Source organism: Porites lutea, chromosome 10 (genome assembly GCF_958299795.1).
Source record: "Porites lutea chromosome 10, jaPorLute2.1, whole genome shotgun sequence".
In the NCBI taxonomy this organism is placed as follows: domain Eukaryota; kingdom Metazoa; phylum Cnidaria; class Anthozoa; order Scleractinia; family Poritidae; genus Porites; species Porites lutea.
In genome coordinates this window covers 10,952,524-10,967,833 of record NC_133210.1, presented here as the reverse complement: position 1 = coordinate 10,967,833, position 15,310 = coordinate 10,952,524, and the positions used below count along the sequence as shown (strand labels likewise).

Below are 15,310 nucleotides of genomic sequence, written 5' to 3'. Positions count from 1 at the left end.
CAGATATTTACATGCTTTACCCAAGTAAATGGAAACGTGTAGGTTAGTAATTTATATCAGTGAAGACGCTGAACAGCTGTGGAGAAACCGGAAGTACCCATGTCACAAGCTTTTCAGGTTTCATAGGGATATGTCTCTTACTTTTTAATAGGGATTTTAAGCAAAAAAAGTGTCTCTTAAAAATTGCAAATTCAGCTGTCAGTAACCTTTGGAATTGTGATTGCAGATGAATGTGACCTAAATGAAGAAGTCTGTATGATTCAATGAACTATGGGTTCAGGGAACTATGGGGACGAGTTAAATCAAGGAGAAGGATTTGACAAAGCCACATTCTTTTTTATTAATGAAGTATCAGCGCAGTATCGTCAACACCTTAAATAGCTGTTTTAATAAATATAACAGGTGAAATACAAGAATGTTCTTGGTATTAAACAATAAAGTAAATATTTTTATTCCTCTAACGAACTGAATACAACACAGCATTTTTGAAACCTAAACTATTGTAGCTCTTACGGGAGCACAAACTGAAAAGGCTGGTAAGGCTGTAATTAAATGAATTGTTGTTTCAGAAGAGCACGTATCACGATGGCTGAGATTTCCCCCAGTTGCTCTCCAAAGTGCAGTTCACCAAAATGAATTCGCAATGTTCGATCGCCTCCCAATTACTTCGCTTAGATCTATACTCTAACAGTATGACTATTTTTGTCGTTTCAATCGTAAATTATCCGAATTGAGTGTTCTCAATTTTCCCCGTAGCATTTCTAAAGGCATTTTTTCTCGAACCGCGCCTTGAGAGACCAGTGTCACCCATAACGGGCTCTGGGAACGAGAAGCCTGTTTATGACGTATTTACGTTTCCACGTTTCCACGTTTCCAAAACGTTTCCAAGCTACCAAAATTCGAGTTTCTTTCTGCTAAACGTTCTTGTTCAGGCCTTTCGGGGGTTGAGTTTAGGTTGCTTTCAGTGGTCCATCTTGTCAGCTTTAAACATCACCAGGAGCCTAAAACTCATTCAGCACATCTCATGTAGTGGTGAAACGGCTATTTCACAGACTTTTTTTATTATTCATAGATGGATTTATTTGGTGCCGATTCAGCCTATCGAATAAGTCTCACAAACCAGTCACCAGAGAAAGGCTTAGCTCGGAAATTCGTACTTTTGACGTTTTAATGACAGATAGCTTTCTATTTTTTCATATATTACACCAGATCCGGTAAGCAGCAGAGTTTTCATTTTCGCGGACCCGTTCTAAAAATAATCCGTTTTGTAAAAACGTCATGGCATATGGTAAGGACGTTGCTCACTCCAAGTAAATGGGCTCCTGTCATCGCCCAGAACTTCGTGGCGTGCACTTACCATAAAAATGAGAAAAAGATAAGATACTACTTTCTCATGGTGCTACAGGCGTAAGAAGAGTCCAAATTTCAAACAAAATTGATCGCAGCACTTACCTCGCTTTAATCAAAGGGGTCACGATAATTTTCCGAAAAGCCTGATCAAATGGATTTAAAATAATGATAACAGTATTTGCGCGCAAAAACATCCTATGATATGCATATTTTTTGTACTGTTTGTTTAGTTTTTACAGCAAAAAATGTCGTACTCAGTTTCGTACTTATGCTCGGCCAAACGTTACACAAAACGGGCGGTTTTTCCATCTGCAAATCTCGACGTTATGGGGAAACAAAACAGAAGAGACGGCGGTTATTCATGAGAGCACGCATATATTTTCAATTTAACAGAAACTTGCAATTGGGGTGGAGCATTTTAGAAGGAGACAACCTTAACAGCGTGAATTCAGGTCTTTTAGAAAGTATTTTATATTGGTCGTCGATAATGCGAAGAGATAAAATATACCTGTCATTCTCGTTCATATTTTAATGGACCTTCCTCTGTTAAAAGCTATAATAAACAACAGCTGCGGAACCCCGCTAACGATTAGAATACAAAATCCAAGTTCAACTGATAAAGGACCGAAATCGGGCGCCTGGAATCTGGAATCCGGAATCCGGAATCCACAGCGTGGATTCCAGAATCCAAGACTGTCTGGGATTCCCTTAAATTGGGTGAGTTTTTCAATTGCTTTAACTGAATCACAATATTCTCAATCCATTTAAAATAGAAATTGTTCACATCTCTCTGAAAAAGCCAACATTCCTTGAAAACGAGAACCCTTGAATAAGAATTCAGGTACATATCGTTTAGGAGCAGGAAAATCATCAACTAGCCCTATCCGTTGGTGATGATTGTGTCGTTTGACGCGGTAGATGATCATAATTTTGAAAGTTTAACTTCTGATGTTTGAATGGTTTTCAGCATAGCGAGTTGGATTGTCTGCTGAATTTGAAGGAAGCATTGTTTTCACTCAGATTTAAAGGATAACATTAGAAATCATCATCGCCGCCCACCTACATCAATCGAGAATTCTCCCCAAAAGTCACCAAAAAATTATAAAAATAACGGTTTAAATGCTTCCTGGTGAAATTTGTTTTGTCTTCTTCATAACTCTACAGGAGTACTTTGTGTATGGGCAAAGGATCTAAGTAATGACGTCAGCATAGAATTGCCCTAAAACAGCAACATATCCTCTCGTGACAAAGCCTCTTTGATCACTTTGTTATGACAACGTTCGCTATTTGGTTTCGTAACAAAGTTTAACATAAAAAAGACTTAAAATGACAAAATTAATAAAAATTAATAAAACATGGGAAGTTTTATTGTTAGAACGGTGAATGGCAAGCAAGCTAATTACGAACACTTTAATGTGGGCTTCCTTCAGTTCGAGGAAGCATTTTCGACAAATTAGTACATCAAACCTGTCTGTCTTTACCCGTTTATATAATGTAGATTATAACTGTCAGGAAAATGGAAGCTTTCAGCTTTTCAGGATGGGAAAATAATTGTTGCAATAAAATGTGCGTACAAAACACATCGACGAAATTTGCCTGACTCCCCTTCTTTAACGTTTGGCAAGTTTTTTTTTTCACATTTGATTACTGTCTTTATAATTAAGAAGCAGCTGCAAGACTTTTAAACTTGGTGAACAAATTTTCTTTTTCTTCCAAACTCAATAGCCAACACGCACAAGTATACCAAGGATCATAACTCGGAAAATCGTTTTTGAGGATTTTTAGTCTCGCTTGTGTAAGAAGTGAGACTCATAATCTGCCAGCCGTTTTTTTCCCTTCGTATTTAGAACACAAAACGACGGTTGTAGTCCCAGGCGTTCCTAACGGCGATCGTAGAAACTGGGAATAAAAATTGTGGCGACTTTCATTGTATGCAAATGAGACTCGTGATGAGCATGTAGTTTATTTTCGACGATGATTGAGGTGATGCGCGTAGTGGATCAATCGATAGATTTTCGCAGTTTTTAAGATGTGAAGTCGCGTTACACTTTACAATAAATACTCTTGAGCTATCAATGATTTTTACCCTTCAACTACTAGAAGCAACTTCAACTACTCGTCTGACGTTACGTATGTGTCATAGATGTCTTTATAAGTGTAGAATTGTACTTGACTGTCACGCACTCTACTTGCAGCACTTCATCGGCCAGTGGAAACTACTAGTCTACGAATTCAACTAGTCTATCTATTCTCGAAGTTCTCTAGTATGGAAAATGTGTATTTATTTTTCATACGGACGTCTTCATTGATGTTTCCTTGATGTAGTAGATTTGCAAGGTCTCGGTCTTTGCCTCGTGGTATTGCCTTTGATTATGGCCATGGAAGATTGCTTGAAATTACAGCGTTATTGCTTGGACATCATTGGAACTTTTCACTTTAGATTTATAAACTGTAACGATTGGACTATAATCTTTTTCTAGTTTAAGTTTAGCCTGACTATTCTATGTACCTTAAAACAGTCAGTAGTTACTGTGTAACCTATGCCTAGCTGCACACTGGCTTCTTAAGAGTTTATCTCCTCCTAATTTCTTATCTAATCTCCAAGCAACCTCGAGTTATCACTTTAAGAGTGTCTTGTTTCCTATCTAATCTCCAACCAAGCGAGACTTAAGCGCTTTTTAGAGCGTTCTTGTTAAATTTTCAATTTAACGTATCTGTCTGGCGTAACCACTTTAATGCCTAGTATTTTAAATTAACTACGAACACGTATTTAACGCAGACGTTCTCCAGTTCGAGGAACAATATGTGGACAAATCATTACGTAAAACTCATTTCAGGTGAAAACAGTCAAGAGAATGGAACGTAGTTTCATAGGATGGGAAAACAATTGATAAAACAAGAAGTGTTAACAAAGAATACCAATTATTGCTCTTTAATGTTTGGCACGTTTCTTCCACATATTAATTATTGTAATTATGAACAGCAGCTGCAGCAGAACTAATCACCTCCGCTTTGCGAATAGCTCATTTATTTACTGTTTATTTCAAATTCAATAGCCAACGGGAAAAAGTATAATCGAGATCATAACTCGAAAAGCCGTTTTTCAGGTATTTGTAATTTAACGTATCTGTTTGAATTCTTCCTTTAAAACTAGACGCATTAGCTTCTTAAGGTAGGGGCCTAGCAAGCTCCAGGTTTTCGAGTACTGTATAACTACAGTAAGAGTATGAGTCTGAGTCTGTAGTAACCATTTTTGGTTTTAGTTTTTTATGATTGAACTGAAACACAAAAAGAATAGAAAACAATTGCCAGGGAAGACTCTGCTCGGATTCGCATGATTTCAGAAAGCCTAATATTAGAAACACCTCTTATCCCCCTACAAAAGACTCTACATAAAAATACAAATGCATTTTTCGAGCAAATATCTTAGCCATTTTTCTTAAAATTTTTGTTCTTAGCAGAATAAGTTTGATTGAAGTTAAATAAACTGTGATAGCCATTAAAAAAAAAGAGAAAGGACAAAAAATAAATCTTTACCATATTAAAGACTGAAAATAACGGCAAAAATACATGTTTCTTGGCGAAGCTGTTTAATCGGCCAGGTGGTTAATATTATGTATAGTGTTACAGACGCAAGAACTGAAGCGACAAATAGCAAGTGTAACTAGAGAATCCGGCGACATTCGTATAACACTGTAAACAGGAGCGCTAAATTTAATGATAACCGCAGCATGAGCAATTGTAATAAAGTTTACAAGCCAAAATGGTTACTTAAAGTTCTACAAATGTTGAAAGGCAGCTTATCTGCCCGGATGATAGTCCTCCAAAGTAAAGTCTTCATAAACTAACTAGAAACAGTCATATTCTGTGCTAGCCATAAAGACGTTTCGTTGGTGTTTAGCTTAGTTGATTGTGCCTTGGAAAACCAATTCTTGACTCGAATTGGATCTAGGTCTAGTTTCAGCGGGCTCTATGGCTTGAACCAAAGGCCGGTTTTTGCTGATAAGAAGGTGATAATTTATATACTATATTTCAATCAGTTTGTTTTCTATTAAATGCGAAATCCTGTCATTTATTGGAACGCGAAAAAAGTAGTATTTTGCTAACTATTTAATAAGTCATGTAAGCGGTAACCAGGCACTTTTTGGCTACATTTCACTCAAATTAAAAATTTCTAGACTGAAATGAAGCATTTTAAGCCTCGGAAGTAGGGAGGGTGGTGTGGTGCCACCCACGAGGTTTTTCGATATTTTCCTGGATGATAAAACATTCAGCACCTGACGTTTTCAGTAGCTGTTCGTTTATCCCTCGCGCGCATTTCGAGACAAGTTAAGTGATGGTCAGTTTCTATGGTTACGAGATATGACGTCATAAGTAGCAGGTGGTCAAGCAATTTTTGAGTGAAAATGCCTGTTTTTTCAACATTTTTCAACAATGCAAATAACTTGTGGATGAAATGATACAAAGTGAGTATTTATGTGTTACTTTACATATCAAGCACACAAAAAACTATTTATCGCGATTTTACGTAACCTGCTTTCTAATTCCTGGTAAAATCCAAGATGGCGGCCAAGATGGAGATGGCTCTGCCTGAATCACGTCAAACCTTTTAGTTAGGTCACTGCAGCCCAAACTTCTGGACTCGTCAATCTTGTTCTCTCTCGTCAGACTGGTTTTTTCGAGTGCTATCATCCATTTATCGATAAACCGATTGTCATAACTGAGCCCACTGTATGAAGCACACGGATATTAGGCCTTGGTTTGAAACTATATCCTAGCAACCTGTCGCGAATGTTCAACAGAGATCTCACTCGATTCAAGCACGGTCTTTCTCAAGTACGCCAAAATTGAGCAAGAGAAAGAAGGGTGCTGCTGGCAGGGTGAGACGCCTCTGGCAGCTAGTAAAAGGCGTCAGAACATATTCAAACAAAAAGCATGGAATTTTCGGATATAAACCAAGAAAATTTGGGTCAGTTATATTAGTCTCAGTGACTCGAATAACATTAAACGTATATTGAAGTTCGTCTAACAAATGAACCTGGAAATCATCAAGATTGCGCTGTAAACTTAATTCCTGCAATATTATGAAGGAGAGAGAAGCTAAGGTTGAACTTGTTGCATATGAGATGGGTATTACCAATATATATAACCAAGAACATTAAAGATGACAGTGAAAGATGAGACCCATCTACAACTAAAACTTCCCTCCAAATTTCAGCTCATTTCTTACGATATTATTCTTCCCTATGAATGATAATTAGCGCCCAAAGCGAGCTTTACAACTCTTAGTTATATTTCTTTAAATTTCTTCTTAATTATATCGTCTTAGGTAATTTTTTTATATCTTTGTCAACAAGTGCCACTGAAAACCAACTGAGCGCTCTGTTTTTTTCGCAGATTCAAAGATGGACGTTCTAAAAATAATTATCACTGTTTTCTTGATCTTGTTCCCAGTGATAATAAAGGCACAGCAGAACATTCAAGGTAATAACTACTTATGAGTACAATTATCATAAGTTAGTATAAATCAATTGCAAATCATAATTGCTCGTATTCAGATACCAACCTTAAGTTAAAATAGTTCATCGATTGCATGTTTGAGTGCATTCTCTGTATAAACTCGAAAAGTGTACTTTGGTGCCCTTGAAAACTCTTGTAATGGTGTCCGTGGTTGGTTGCAAACAAAAAGGGTTTTTCCATGTTTTTCTTGACAAGAAATTAAGGTTTAAAATAATCACTGAAACGATTTCAGCGAACCCGGCCTTGAATAAGACTTTTGCATTTACCATTCTAAAAAAATTGATTGGTACAGGGTGGTAACGAACCATATTAATGTGTATCATGGGAGAACGCGTAAAGGGAAACTTTTTGTAATGGCGTTGAGTTGAGTTTACTGTTCGTGTCTGTGAAGATATACTTCCAAACATGGAACCAGCAATTGAAAAAACGCAGATTATTTTGCTGCTATTGGACTGGTGACTTTCTGTGACATCGTTTGGGGTCTGAGTCTGTGAGTGTGCATGGAATCTAGTCAAAGATACTGCTCGTGCAATTTTGCGCCAAGACCCGACCGTGTTTTTATAATTTTTACCAGCGTTTTTTTTTTCCAAATTTTAATTATATGTGCAAATTCACTGGCCAGGAATTTTCGTGTCTGTTGTGACAAACTGTGATAAATTTCTTTGCTGCTACCGAGAAACATGTCGGTGCCGAAGCTGGCCCAGTTCAGAACGCAGCTGGATTTCATAACGAAAACATAAAGAACTTCAAACGAACAAATTTCGATTCGGGGCGTCAAGAAAATCGCCCCGAAGCATTGAGAATCTTTAAAAAGAACATTAATGTGGTTACATCGTCAAAAGAAGTCTTGTGAATCGATTTCGAACGCAAGGAAAATGTATTCTGATACAAGATTGGCTCGGTCCTGAAGGTCAAAAGATCTACGACAGCTTACAGACTGTTTGAACGGGTGCGGACGATGTATTACGACTACAAACTGATGCCCGGGACGAAGATGGAGTGAGCAGTAAGTCCAGAATGTTTCTTCTAAAAGAAATTTAAAGAACGAGTGCAAAAAAACTGGAGAGACAACCCCTGAAGAGACTGCAATTATGTAGACGAAGGTTAGTGAAGGTGGAGATCATCTTTTTACCGTGTATCTGATACACAACCGAAAGAACAACTCCTAGAATAAGGAAGCACTTTGGCAAGAGGTGAAGCTATGACTGGCAAGTCTTATGAAAGTACTAAAATTGAAGTTCAAGAGTGTAGTGCAAACTGACCTCCTGCAAAGGGGAGCATAAAAGTTGTTTCTAAAAATAAGCCTAAGAAAGTCCTCATGTGTAATTACAGTACCAACGAAATGGGAGCTCATGGCTTTTCAGACAAGAAACTCGGCCCCACCTGGGGAGCAGTCTACAGAAAGTGAAAGATCAAAAATCACTTTCAAGCCTCAAAGATCGATCAAAGAAGTGTAAACAATTACAAAAAAGGGAAAAAGAGAAACACTCAGATCATAAACAATCAAAATCATCCACAAAACAATTTGTACTAAGACTGGAAGAAGATGGTGAAGATTCACTATAATTATGACGTTCTTGACAAAATTTGTGTACTTAAACGAAAACTGTGATCACAAGAAAGCTTCTGCAAGCCTACTATATTGCTGTCTGTTAAGAAAAGGATTCCTGTTAGCTAACAGATAGACCATGGTTCTGCATGTAGCATTCTCCCTGTGCGGAATGTGTACAAAGACATCAGTTGAGTCTATATTCTCAATGCAAACAAGCCTGCCCTTTCTCACTATGATGAAGAAACCATGAGTTTAGACACTGGGAACCAGAAAAGTCTTTGTCAGGAGTAAATCCTGAAACCAATGAAGAAGTGATAATTCAGTTTAGAATTGTTGAAAGAGACCTAGCAACCCTCATTGGCCTGAACGACTATGAAACGCTCAGACCCATTGAGGTCTTACGGAGATCTAGAACATATTGCTGTAGCAGGGCCATGCAGCTAAGCCCTCTATCTACTAGTGAATCGTGCCAACACCACTCCCCTTGAAGACCGTGCTGACAAGTCTTTGGTGACAGTATAGGAAAGTTTGACGGCGAAGTACACGTGTACACGAGTAATAATGTCATTCCACACAAAAGAGCTCTTAGAGAGATCCCTCTTTGTGTATTAAAACACAATTTTGGCGCTGATTGAGCAGAGGTAAAAGACCTCCAACAGCAAGGTACACCTGAGTAAGTGACTGAGCAAACTGAATGGGTAAGTGCTCCTAGGTGTAAACTGCAAACCGTCTGCTAAGAACGGAATTAGACTCTGCATAGGCAGTAGACCACTGAACATCGCACCCAAGCGATATGAGTATGCAAACTCAGCTGTTGATCATCTACTTACAGAAATTGGCAATGCTAACTAAAGTATTTTCTTTAGCTGATATGAAGACTGCCTTTTCGGGCCTGTACCATTAGATGCAGGAAGCCCCTTGCTGACAACCTCTTGGGCGGATGAATGCCTTTGGCATCAGTGTAGCACCTGAAGAATTTCAGAGAATAATTGATGAGAATGTAGGAGGATTGGAAGGTGTAAAGGCTACAGTCAATGACATCTTGATCTGGGATGATGATGACAGCTTTGAAGAGGCACCTGCTAGCCATGACAAAAAATTGCTTGCCTTGTTAAAGCGATGCCAGCGGAAGAATATTTCACTTAATAAGGAGAAGTTCCGACTGAAGAAGGCTGAACTGTTCTGCATGCATATGGGTGTGGCCGTAACAGACAAAGGATATATACCTGACCCGAAGAAACAAGATTGTATAGTGACCATACCTCTCCCAACCAACAACGATGAATTGAGAAGACTACTTGGTGTTGTTCCCTGAACTCCTCACGAATTTCAGAGGAATTTTTAACCAAGTCAGAACCACTGCGAACTCTGCTCAAGAACAACAATGCGTTTATCTGGGAAGAAACAGAAAGCTTTGGTAAAATAAAAATCTTCATTTTAAACCCACCACTGCTGAAATACTTCGATGAAAGTGGATTGGGAGCATGCCTCATGCAAGGCGGCCAACTTTTGCACTTTGCATCGAGAGCATTAACTGACACTGAAAAATTTTACAGTGAAATTTACAAAGGGAAGCTAAATATTGTATTTGGGCTCACTAGATTTCATCTGAGTAGGAAAGTGACAGTCAATAATGACCACAAAAGCCTCTTGCTTCCGTACTGAAGAAACCTGTTAAAGGAAACCTTGTTTGATGACCGATACGGCGAATACTTTATAAAATCATAGGATATGACAAGTATGTTAAAGACAAAGACCTCCTTATTGCAGATGCCCTAAGCAGATCTCAAACGACTAACCAGAGCCAAAGCAAGATGAAACAAGAGATTGAAACGACTAGACTGGTTCACGAAGATCAAAGCTTATAACAAGCCACTTACCCGAAATTTCCGAACAACTGAGCAGGATACTGACTTACTGTTTGTAATCCACCACATATCGATTGCTGGAAATTATACAAACGAAACTTTCCCGTTAAATCTTTACCCTGTTGGAACGTTAAATATGAACTGTCATTTGGCGATGCAATCGTATCCAGGAATGATTGCATACTAGTCTCAGCGGCACTGCATCCGAAAGACCCTGATTACCAAATGAAATTGCGCATATGGGCAAAGGTCCAACCCTTAGGCGTTCCACAACATCTTTATGGTGACCAAAGATGAACAAGCAACTGATGCAGTTCCTTGATACATGTGAAGTCTGCAACGCTTTCCAGATTAAGAACCAAGTTACAGACCCTTGTCAAAAGTTGGGTCTGATATTTTTGAGTGGATCAAGGAACACTATCTGGTTTTAGTTGACTATTATGCACATGTTTCCCAGGGTTAGGACCCCGGGCAAACCAGGGGAATGTGTCGGGGAATCCTTCTCGACCTTTATGAAAACTAGTGATTTCTCGCGACAAATCGCAGAAACATCAGCGAGAAAACGTGCCCAGCATAATAATCAGTTGTGGCACGCGCGCTATGGTTATGTTGAAGTACTGTTCCTGTTCCTGCTGCCGATAAAATGAAAACTAAAGAAATACAATGAGTAACTGCAGTACTTAATAAATGTAAATGAATAAACATAAATTGTGGTTAGTGGGCATAGTTGGCCTGGCAACAATATATAAAGCGTCACAAGGCAGATTATTACAAGCTCTATCACGGTAGTCTACAGGCAAGAAAAAACATTACCAGTCTCTTCCTTATAATAACCTTCGTGAATTTGTCTTCGGGTGCTATTTTATTGTACTGATTTTTCTTGAAATATTAATGTACTCTATTTCATTTCGCCACTCCTAAAACGAATGAGTAAAATTTGTTCCCCAACTCGTCATAGCCTGGTGCGTAGCCAGCGGGATCAGAGTATGGGCTTGCTTTTTAGGGAAGTGAGCTGCAAAGTACGTGTTTTTGCGTCCATTTTTCTCGTGGCTTTACAGCCAAATATTAAATCCACGGGTGCTTTTGTCGTCTCAGTTTTCGACAATCGTGCGAAAGAAATCAAACCAACTACGCAGGTAACAACAAGTGGTATACTATGATAAAAAAAAGTCGCCTTAATCCCATTTAGATGACGTAAATATCAGGGGGATATTAGTTGAGAAACAGTTGACCCAGGGGACTTTGCTATGTTAAATTTTCCCACCCCTGAAGCAAATTATCGACTTTGCTCCACCCATTTTACAATCCCTCTGGTTGGCCTGGGGCTCACCCCTGGGGCAAGCCGATGACATCAGTGCACAAAAGTAACTGGATTGAATTTGATTAGACGAAATACCAAGCTGAAGGTGAAACCACTGATCTGATGCAAAAACAGTTTGCCAGTTGGGAATTCCCAAGAGAGGATAAAGCTCAGAGAACTAATCACCCATATAGGCCCTACACCCATAGTAATCCCTCTAAAGTTATTTTTGGAACGTGCCAGTCTTCCTGCGGATAATATTTCCTCGCGCGTTGCGTGGAAGTTTCGTGGAGGGGCGAAAGTGCAAAACAAGTCGGGAGTGCATGCGGGAGTTGCGATGAATGCGAAACAAGAGAGGATCAAGAGGGTTTATCCTCCCTTAAGAATGAGAATAGTTTTTGAGATTTTTTAAATATATATTTGAACATGTATCAATCGGCATTCGCGTAGAGAAACAGAAAATCGTCAGAAGATTCACAAAAGAAATTAAGTTTGAAATAAACTGTTGACAGGCTAAACACGACTAATAAGCTAGTGATAGTGTGAAACGTGACCGATTGAAACAACAACGGTTGTCCATTTTTCTAGCACGTGTTATGCAGTGCATGTAGTATAATATATAGATTTAGCCAGGGCTAAAAGCGAAGCTCCTATTAACTCGAATTTATAATTTAAATCAAACAATAAACTTGTATTCCACAAATCAGTTAACTTTAGAGCACATTCATGTGACTTTTGAGGGAAAGGCTAAGTGATTTTAGAGAAAAAATAATTTGCAAACAGTCAAGGCCAAGAGTGACCTTAATCTTACATCGAGTTGATAGCCTTATATGTACACCCAAAAAATAGCATAGCCATAATGGCTCTTGATCACAGTAGATTAGGCCTGGAAAACAAATCAGGCCGAATTTTTTGCGTTCGACAAGTTTACTTTACAAAATCTTGCCAACAAGTAAGGGGACGTGTAAACCAACCTTTTTATACATCACATCTGAGGTAAACCGGACCATGAGGCACTGTTTTCATCATACAGACCTCGGACAGAATGCAGTTTTTCACAATTTTGCAACAAAAATTGCACTCATTCAATATTCAGGACGATCGAAGCACGTGTGGGCTTTTAGCGAAACCGTTAACAAAATTTCCAAAATCACCTATACGACTAGCCAGTTCTCACTTTTGACAAGCGCCAAAGTCGACGGTTTAAATTAAGATTAATAGAGTTATACGCTTCAACATACTAAAGAATTTATTATGTTTATTTTTTATCTAATGGTTTTATAACGATGTGTAATCTTCAAAAGCGTTTGATACGCGTGGCATTTTGACTACTCCTGCAAGCGATGTTCATGAGCGACTAAATTAAACAAACGGCACAGCGATTAAAATTGCAAAGAGACTACTAACAATCAATAATAAAAGGAAAATAAAATCGGTGAAAAATATACAGAGGCAATAATTTTCATTCACGAAGACAAGTATTTAAGTGTCTCTGAAAATCCTTGTTTATGTTTTAAGCCGGCTTCCCGGTCTTTGCTTTTTTCAAAGATGAACTCGAGGCAAAAAAATCGCTCAAAGCTTTCTTTTACAGCCAGAATTATAAATGAATATTCTTTGGAACGTTTTCTTTGTATTTGCGGTGAGGAAATGTCTGAAGGCTTTTTAAAGTTCTATAAGCCTATAATCAAACCTGATACTCGGTCAGATCAGTCTCAAATCTTACAAACGTGCATAAACTAAATAGCCCCATAAACTACACTCGACTTCATTACATTAGATACAAAAAACAAACATCAAATAAAATAATAACTCCGGCTTACCATTCGAGATGCACTGAAAACTATGAAGTAAGGCCAGAATCGCTTCAGACTTTTCAACCCTCTTACGCATCAAGCAAAGTGAAAAACGAAAACGATGCCATGCGAAATTGGATTTCCGACTTTGACAAGCGACGTATTCCTCAACCAAAAACCCAATAAACAAACTAGCCATGAATAACAGAAGACTCTTGATAGCAGCTGAATTCCATTTTGTACATTCAGTGGAGAAGACTTAAAAACATCACAAGTTGACACAAAACTCTGTCAGCTTCAGCTGTCAAAGTAAACAAGTGCTGCATAAATTTTCCGCATGAACTCACCTGTCAAGTTTTGACAAATCAGAGCATAAAAATTGGACGTAGAGCGGGTCGTAGAGCGTGACCAACGCGTGACCTTGGTGAGAAAAGTCAAAAACAACTGGCATATAATATATATGTTGTAGTTAATTTTTTATCTCAGGTAATTTTTGTTTTTCTTTTGTTTTGGGGCATGGTAATGTCTGCTAATGAAGTTGAAACAAAGGAAAAATAAAAATTACCTGAGATAAAAAATCAACTACAACATATATATTATATGCCAGTTGTTTTTGACTTTGTATTCTGGCATACAATATAATACAAAGAACCATTTAAAGGTCAACAATTTTTATTCCCGAAGACGTGTTTTGAGTGTAAAGTGTCTCCGAAAATCCTGAGTCACGAAACCTTGCAGATTTGAGCCTTAAGTTTTAAGCCGCCTTCGTCGTGTTTGCTATTTTGCAAGATGAACTCCAGGCAAGAATATCGCTCAAAGCTTTCTTTTTACAAACAATAGGATAACTAAACTATTTTTCAGAACTTTTTCTTCTAGTCGCAGTAAGAAAATGTCCAAAGACTTTTTAAGTTCTTTACTAGGTCAGATAAATTGTCTCAAATCTTACAAATGTGCGTAAAATGACGGCATAAACATGAAAACAGAAAAGACATAAGTAAGGCCAGAATCGCTTAAGATTTTTCGCATAGTCCAGCAAGGCGAAGTAAGCTTAGTAAAAGAGCAGCTTATTTTTGAAAACGATGATTCTCGATTTCTTTTTGTCGTGCGGCGCATTTCCGCTCAACCACAACCCAGTAAACAAGCCAGCGAAGAATAACAAAAGAATGTTGATAGCTGCTGTATTTCATTTTGTAGATCCAGTGCAAAAAGACAGGTAAAAACATCTCAAGGTGACTCAAAACTCCGTCAGCTTCAGCTATCAGTGAACAAGTCGCAGGTGCCACATAAATTTTCCACTTGAATCATCTTCGCTAGCGCGCCTGTTTATTCTTACTCTATGCCTTTCTCTTCTTTCTCTTTCCCGTCGCTCTTCTTAGACGCAAATAGTTTGAATTCAATCCGCTATTGTTTGTTGCCATAACAATTTTTTCGAAACAGTTTACTAGAAACTGAGCACCAAATCCTTATGCAATGAATTGAGGTTGTGCCTAAATCATACCGTCCAAAAGGACAGCCGAGAAGTACTAGGAACGAGTTTCCGATTCGGGCCGACTTCGGAAATTCTCGAAAACATCCAATATGGCGGCTCGAGTGTGGTGAAAACTGACAGCCAAAGGAGCTGTTTTATGGTAATGCGACCTTGTTAGGCCCACCAGACGTCCCGAAGATATAAAATTTACATATCTGCATGTTTGCCCAAATTTATCCACGTTTTACCCCGTTTACTCATGTTTACCGCAGTTTATCCACGTTTTACCCCGTTTACTCATGTTTACTCCAGTTTATCCACGTTTTACCCCGTTTACTCATGTTCACCACAGTTTATCCATGTTTTACCCCGTTTACTCATGTTTACCGCAGTTTATCCATGTTTTACCCCGTTTACTCATGTTTACTCCAGTTTATCCACGTTTTACCCCGTTTACTC

General features: G+C 38.4%; 1 pseudogene; it reads right to left on the bottom strand.

Moving 5' to 3' along the window:
• The window catches only part of LOC140949787 (uncharacterized), a 181,326-nt pseudogene that overhangs the window by 48,949 nt on the left and 117,067 nt on the right, over positions 1-15,310 (bottom strand).